A 7,232-nucleotide genomic window follows, 5' to 3' on the forward strand; every position below is an offset into this window, starting at 1 on the left:
CGCCTGCTTCACACTAACACCTGTTTCTCATGTTGTCTTCACTGGTTAGCTGCTGGGCGCTTCAAAATCATTTTGCAGCTTTCCTCGGAGTCGGATTATTATAGGTCAAGGGCCCACGAGCTTTACCCCAAACACTTTCTGCTAGTGTAGTTGCTATTGAAGATATCTCTGTGATTCCAAGAGCAGGCACTGCCCTCAGACTCCCAGCTTTCAAACACCAGTTGAGCTACTAGCTGTATGTGGGATCTTGAGGGAGTTCCCTGACCCCACCAAGCCCCAGTTTCCTCAGGTCCTTGTAGAAGGGGCAGAAAACCTGCCTCGAGGGGTAATTGTATGAAATGAGATAACCCTTGTGATGCTCTTAGCTCAGACCTGGCCCATAGTCAGGATTAAGCAAATGGAATCTGCTTTTATAATCAGTAATGATGTTGTAACTCTGTGAATTATCATTGGCTTCAGCTCATCTGTGTATTGCTGTGACTCTTCAAATGCTATGGTGGTAGTTCCTTGAGAGATAATAAGAGAGGTCCTACCGCATCTCCAAAAAGAAACCGGAGACCAAATGTGCTTGGCAAATGCTGCTTTAACTTGACTTCCTTCCTGATTTCTTGTTTATACCTTGCATGCTTCCACAAGGTTATGTTTCTTTGCTGATCAGCTACCTGTCCACTGCCCCTCTACCCAAGGTTTCTTATCTATGGGTCTGCTGAGCGCCCCCATCTGCAGTCTGGCCACGTCTGCCGTTGGCTTTGCAGACCACACTGGGGACTCTGGGTGCACTTTCCAGGCACCACACAAGGTCCAGGACCATCTCCATTCCATCTGTTCGTCTGCCCATTGGGAGGTTGATTTTTAATTTCTACTTTTGATGTTTTAGGTAGAAAAGAGCAACTGGACAGATTGTCAATAGGGAGTTGATTCCCCTGGGAAAAAAGCAGTGCTTTTTCTTGATGTTCTTTTGCCTGGGCAGTGTTTACACTTCCTGTTTGCTTATTCTCCTTACTTTACACATGAACGTTATACTCATATGCAGTTAAAATTATATAAGGCCAGTGGTTCAGTGTGCAGGTGTTTCCCTACTAGTCCTCATGCCATATATATAGCGATGTAAAAGTCACATAATGTAGAAAGCTACCATTTTAACCATTTTAGAGTACATAATTAGTGGCTTTTAGTTTATTCACAGTATTGTGCTACCATCACCACTACCTAGTTCGAGAACATTTTCAACACTCCAGTCACTTCCAATTCCACACATCCAACAGTTCCTCGAAACCATTCTTCTGCCTTTTGTCTCTATAAATTTGCCTATTCTGTATATTTTATATAAATGAAGTCATACAATATGTGACCTTTGTGTCCGACTTCTTTCACTTAGCATTATATTTTCAAGGCTTATTCATGCTATAGCATCTATCATTCCTCTTATGGCTGAATAATATTCATTGTGTAGGTGTAGCACATTTTTTTTACCCATTCATCAATTGATGGACATCTGGGTTGTTTCTGTTCCAGTTTTTGGATATTGTACATAGTGCTGCTATGAATATTTTTGTAAAAGTTTTTGTTTGAACACCACTTTGGGGTATATCCCTAGGAATGGAATTGCTGGATCATACGTCATGATACCGTACTTCAATATTTTCTAACCATTAAGTTTGCTAAGTTCACAAAATTCACATCTTACAGATGTGATTTAATCTCATGAGATTCCAAAGTGCTAAAAAATATTTGGTTCCATTGGTATGCTGGCTCTTAAACTTTTGATTCTGGGCACATTTTCTGGGAGAACAAATATTTTGTATTCAAGTAATATTTGTGCTACTTAAAACTACAACAACAACAAAAGGAACTCACGTAAAACATACTTTCCAAAGAAAATAGTGCACTGACAACGTATTGGTGGAAGAATTATAAAACTTTTGAAGTCCAACAGAATAGTTCATTTCTGCCTGGTTTGCCACAGTGCATGTGAATTAATAAATGTAGACTCCTTAAGTCTGAACTCGCTGTCAATCTTCATTGTTCTCCAATGAACCAATGAACAGATCAGGGAAATGGGTAGAAATTAGAATTTGAATCACCTCCTAATTGTTTTACTTAGTTCAAATGGCCACACTTACCATACATACATTTTTTTCTCCCCTAAATACTCTCTGGATGATAAAAAACAAAAACAAACAACCAAAAAAGCAGTCATCTTTTGAAAGGATTCCCTCTTTTCCGCCCCCCCACAAATAAATTGGCCCACGACCATCTGCATTCACACTTGCATTTTGTTATTGGTTTCCCAACCCAAATCAACCTCTCTCCATGAAGTTTGACTTTATCTGCCTAGTTGGGATTGACTCTAATAGCCACTGAACACTCACAGTGGACAAAAGGGCATAAACGTGCACGGAGGCAAATGCCTGTGTACAGAAGGGACCTTTGAGTAGTGGCCTGCTGAATAATCAATTCTGCTTTATTGACAAATAAGACACAGGTCAATATTATCTCTGAGACATCTAAGTAGCCATTAAATATGAACAGAACAGGTCTAGCAAGCAGAAAAATGAGGAGGAAGATGGATCTTGATCACAACACGAAGCTCCTAATGACTTCGAATGGGGACATTGACCTGTCTGGAAAACGAACTGCGATTAATTTTTTTTTTCTCATTGATGAGGCTAAGTTAGTTTTGTTTTCATTTTTGTATTGTTTTTTGCTTTAACTATTTTGTTATTTGAGGGAAAACTACTATATTCCCTGTAGCATTTCTCCTGGAGCTTTACGGGTAATTGTGGGTTTTTAAAATTTATTCGTTTCGTTTTTTAAATAAACTTTTTATTTTGAATGGTTTTAGATTTGCAGAAAAATTGCCAAGCTAGCAAAGAGAGTCCCCATATACCTCATACCCACTTGCTCCTATTATTGACATCTTAAATTAGTATGGTACATTTCAGAATTAATGAACCAATATTGATACATTATTAACTAAAGTCCATTTTATTCAGATATCTTAGTTTTTAATCGAATGCCCTTTTTCTACTCCAAGATTCCATTAGGACACCACGTTACATTTAGTCGTCATGCCTCCTTAGGTGCCTTCTAGCTGTGATAGCTCCTCACACTTTCTGTGTTCAATGATTTTGACAGATTTGAGGAGTGCTGCTCAGGTATTTTGTAGAATATCCCTCAACTGGGATTTGTTCGATGTTTTCCTCATAATTAGACTGTGGTGATGAGTTCTTAGGGGTTATGGAAAAGAAGATCACAGAGGTAAAAATGCTGTTCTCATCACATGATACCAAGAATACATACTATCTACATGACATCACTGCTGACGTTGACCTTCATCACCAGTCTGAGGTATTGTTTTTCAGCTTTCTCCATTGTAACATTTCCCCCCACCCCCTTTATATACTGTGCTCTTGAATGGAAGTGACTATGCACAGCCCCCACTTAGGGATAAGGAGAGGACTATCTGTGTAAATTATTTGGAATTCTTTTATATGGGAGACCTGTTTCTTTATTCCCTTATTGTTTATTTATTTATTTATTCAGTCATTTATTTATATCAGTGTGGACATATGAATATTTTATACTTTGGGTGATAATCCAATGCTACTTTATTTAGTTCGTTGTTTAAATTGTTCCAGCTATGGCCACTGGAAGCTCTTTTAGTTGGCTCCTCTGTCCATTTGAGATGCCCGCAAACTGCGTTGTGTTGTTTTGTGTATTTTTGAGCACTCTTTTACTTTATGAGACTACAAGGTGCTCCAGAATCGCTTTTTATATTTCTGGTCACCGTTCTAGAATCAGCTGTTTCTCCAAGGGGCTCTGGTGTCTTTTTTTGGAAAATGGTATTAGAAACTTAGATTTTGATGCTGGGTACACTCACTGGCTGTCATTGCTTTTAGGCTTCCTCAAAAAACAGAGCAAGGAAATAGATGTGTGTATATTAACCTGTGTATGTTCACATATCTATTATTATCTCTATATGTATCCATCTGTACTGGTATTGAACTAATAAACATGAATTCATGCTGCTACTTTCAACTCTAATCCACTACCAACCACATGGCTCATTCCAGCTTTCTCCCATTTCTTATCTGAAACCTCCCACTTCGAGAATGAGAAACCTGACTTCCACCATCTACAATCATTTTCGTAGATTTTCAATTCCAGTATTCATGTATTGTGGTTCCATAATTGTTAACATGTACCCCTTATGAAAAGTAACTTTATCAACTAGAGTACAGTGCTTCTGCACTGTCCTTTTGTCTTTAGTCTTACAGACACCACTCATTTCTAGTTACTTAAGTCAGCACCTTTTTCTCCACTTCCTTCAGTGCAGATGTTTCCATTTGTAATATAGTTTAGATTCTCTTGTCACAGTCTGAATTCCTTCCTGGGATTGCCTGGCCTCCTGAACGATTGTTTTAAATTTGCATATATTAAGGTTCACTCTTTGTGCTGTAATGTTCTATGGTTTTGACAAAGGAGTAGTGTCATTTAGCTACCATTACAGTATTCTATAGAATAGCTTCACTGCCCTAAAAATCCCCAAATGCTTCTCTATTCAGTCCTCCTCTCGGCCCCCTTCCGCTACTAAAGCCTCTGGCAACCACTGATTTGTTTACCATCTCTGCAGTTTTCCCTCCTCCAGAATGTTATCTAAATGGAATCATGTAGCACGTGGTCCTTTCAAACTAGCCTCTTTCATGTATCAGTATGCATTTAAGGATCATCTGTTAATCTTTGTCTTTGTATGGCTTGATAGTTCAGTTCTTTTGATTGCAGAATACCCCTGTATTCTGTATATTACATGGATATGCTACAGTTTGTTTATCCATTTACGTATTGAAGGATATCTTGGTTGCTTCCAGTTTTTGGCAATGAATACAGCTGTGATAAACATTTGCCTGCAGGTTTTTGTGTAGAGATGTCTTCAAATCAATTGGATAAATATCGAAAGAGTACAGTTTCTCAATTGCGTGGTAAAACTATGTTTAGCTTTTTTTTTCCCATATGCTTCTTTTTTTATTATTTTTATTTTTATTTTTTTAAATTTATGGGGTGACAATTGTTAGTAAAATTACATAGATTTCAGGTGTACAATTCTGTATTACATCATCTATAAATCCCATTGTGTGTTCACCACCCAGAGTCAGTTCTCTTTACATCACCATATATTTGATCCCCCTTACCCTCTTCTCCCACCCCCCAACCCCCTTACCCTCTGGTAACCACTAAACTATTGTCTGTGTCTATGAGTTTCTGTTTCTCACTTGTTTGTCTTGTTCTTTTGTTGTTTTTGGTTTCGCTTTTAAGAAACTACTAAACTGTCTGCTAAGTGGCTGTGCCATTTTGCATTTTCATTAGCAACCGATGAGCATTTTTGTTATTCAGCGTCTTCACCAGCAATTGGTATTGTCATTTTTAAGCCATCTTAATAGGTGTGTAGTGATTACAGTAGTTTTTTGTTTAGTGATCATTCATATTCAAAGGAAAAATACTAATCAAACACATAATGTGGATTTATGATTGAATAGTTTTTATTGTTAGACACTTTCCTTTACATAATACTTTTTTCACCACCAAAACTTGGCATTTATCACATATTTATTCTAAGGATTATAAACATGGTGTAATTTATTGGTTATTTACTTTAACTTTGGATTGCAGTAAACTGAGTTTCAACCTAGACTCTTACACGTGTCATCTTGAGACTGTGGGATTATTGAGATTATTAACTGGCCTTGTTGCAGCTTCGTCATCTTTAAAACAGAGATAGTAATGGAACCCAGATTAGAAGGTTATATGAATTTAATGAGCAACTGCATAGAAAGCATTTAGCACAATGCCTGGAATATGGCAACCATATGGTTATTATTAGTTCTGTATTGCTGCTATTACTAGTATTACAACTACTACTGAAGGCTCTAGATACTTCTTGAAAACTATACACTTTGAATCCTTCACTTTTGAGCTGCACTGATCTTTTTCACCCACGCATGTCTCATAAAAATAGAATAAATACACTTCACATCCATTACGTTTCTCGCAGCATGCTTTTTTCCCCCTACTCCAAAGAGCATGGTGGAATAGATATTTGCAAAAGTAACCTAAGTGTTACAACTCATTGGCTCTGTTATTTCTTGTATTACTAATAAGCTCTCACATTTGCTCAGTGCTTTAGATTTTTACATAGTGCCAGCTTTACAGATATTAACTCCTTTGCTTCTTAAAACAGCTTTCTGAGGTAGGCAGGGCATGCTTACCAGCCCCCGATTTGGGGGGAGGTGAGGTACCTCATAACTGCCTAACAGGGAAGGATAGAGCCAGAAGCTGAATCTAGGTTTTCTGAATCCCTATTCAGTGTTCTTTCCAGGAAACTAGACACAGAATCAATCTTCTAATAAATGTGCCAGGGGCATTCATGAGTTCCCATCAGGTACTTGCACAAGTACAGGAGTGGCAGGGATCTTTAAAGGGGGCTCAGTTGCACTTCCGTGTTTTAAACCACCTGTAACATCAGGGATCCTCACATCCCCCTGGTGATCCTGATTTCTTTCATACAGTCTAGTGTGTTTGTACTGAGAGCCCTGGCATCGCTTCTAAAGCGTTAAATTGCTCATGTTCAGGAGTGTCGTAGTCACATTTCTGCATTCTTTCTGGGGTTAACCTCAACATACCCTCTCTCCTTTATATCGTCATTTACAGGGCTAAACTCCTAGCCACTTTGTTGGTGCTGTGACCACACTGTCCTGGTTCTGTCTGGTGGTCCAGGGTGGACGTTTAACCAATAAGATACCCTCTCATGGTAAAAAGACTCGAAGCCCAGAGACAGCAATTTAAGAAATGCATGTGAAATGCATGAGCTAGACATTATCTGTCATAGGATCAGAGAAGCAGAGCGGTCTTTTATAATGAGAGGGAAGAAGTAGAAGCATTGCAAGGCAGTAAGATGAAAAAGAGAGAGAGAAAGAATGTATGAAATCTAGCAGGATCCGATTCCCACCCTCCAGTCTCTTCCAGAGGCCTTGTTTCATCACTCTCCCTGTGTTTGAGTCTCTTGATCATTTAACATTAATTTCCTGCCCTAAACCCCAAGCTAGTTTAGGCTGGTGTCTGTTACTCTGACTTACAAAAGAACCCTAATTTACATAGGGAGTGAAGTTCTCCGGATGTAAAATTTACTTTTGAGCTGCAGCCAATGCAGCTTTCAACAGCACCATTAACTTTCA

Source organism: Rhinolophus sinicus, chromosome 5 (assembly GCF_057876585.1).
Source record: "Rhinolophus sinicus isolate RSI-liver-muscle chromosome 5, RSI-T2T, whole genome shotgun sequence".
Taxonomy (NCBI): Eukaryota; Metazoa; Chordata; class Mammalia; order Chiroptera; family Rhinolophidae; genus Rhinolophus; species Rhinolophus sinicus.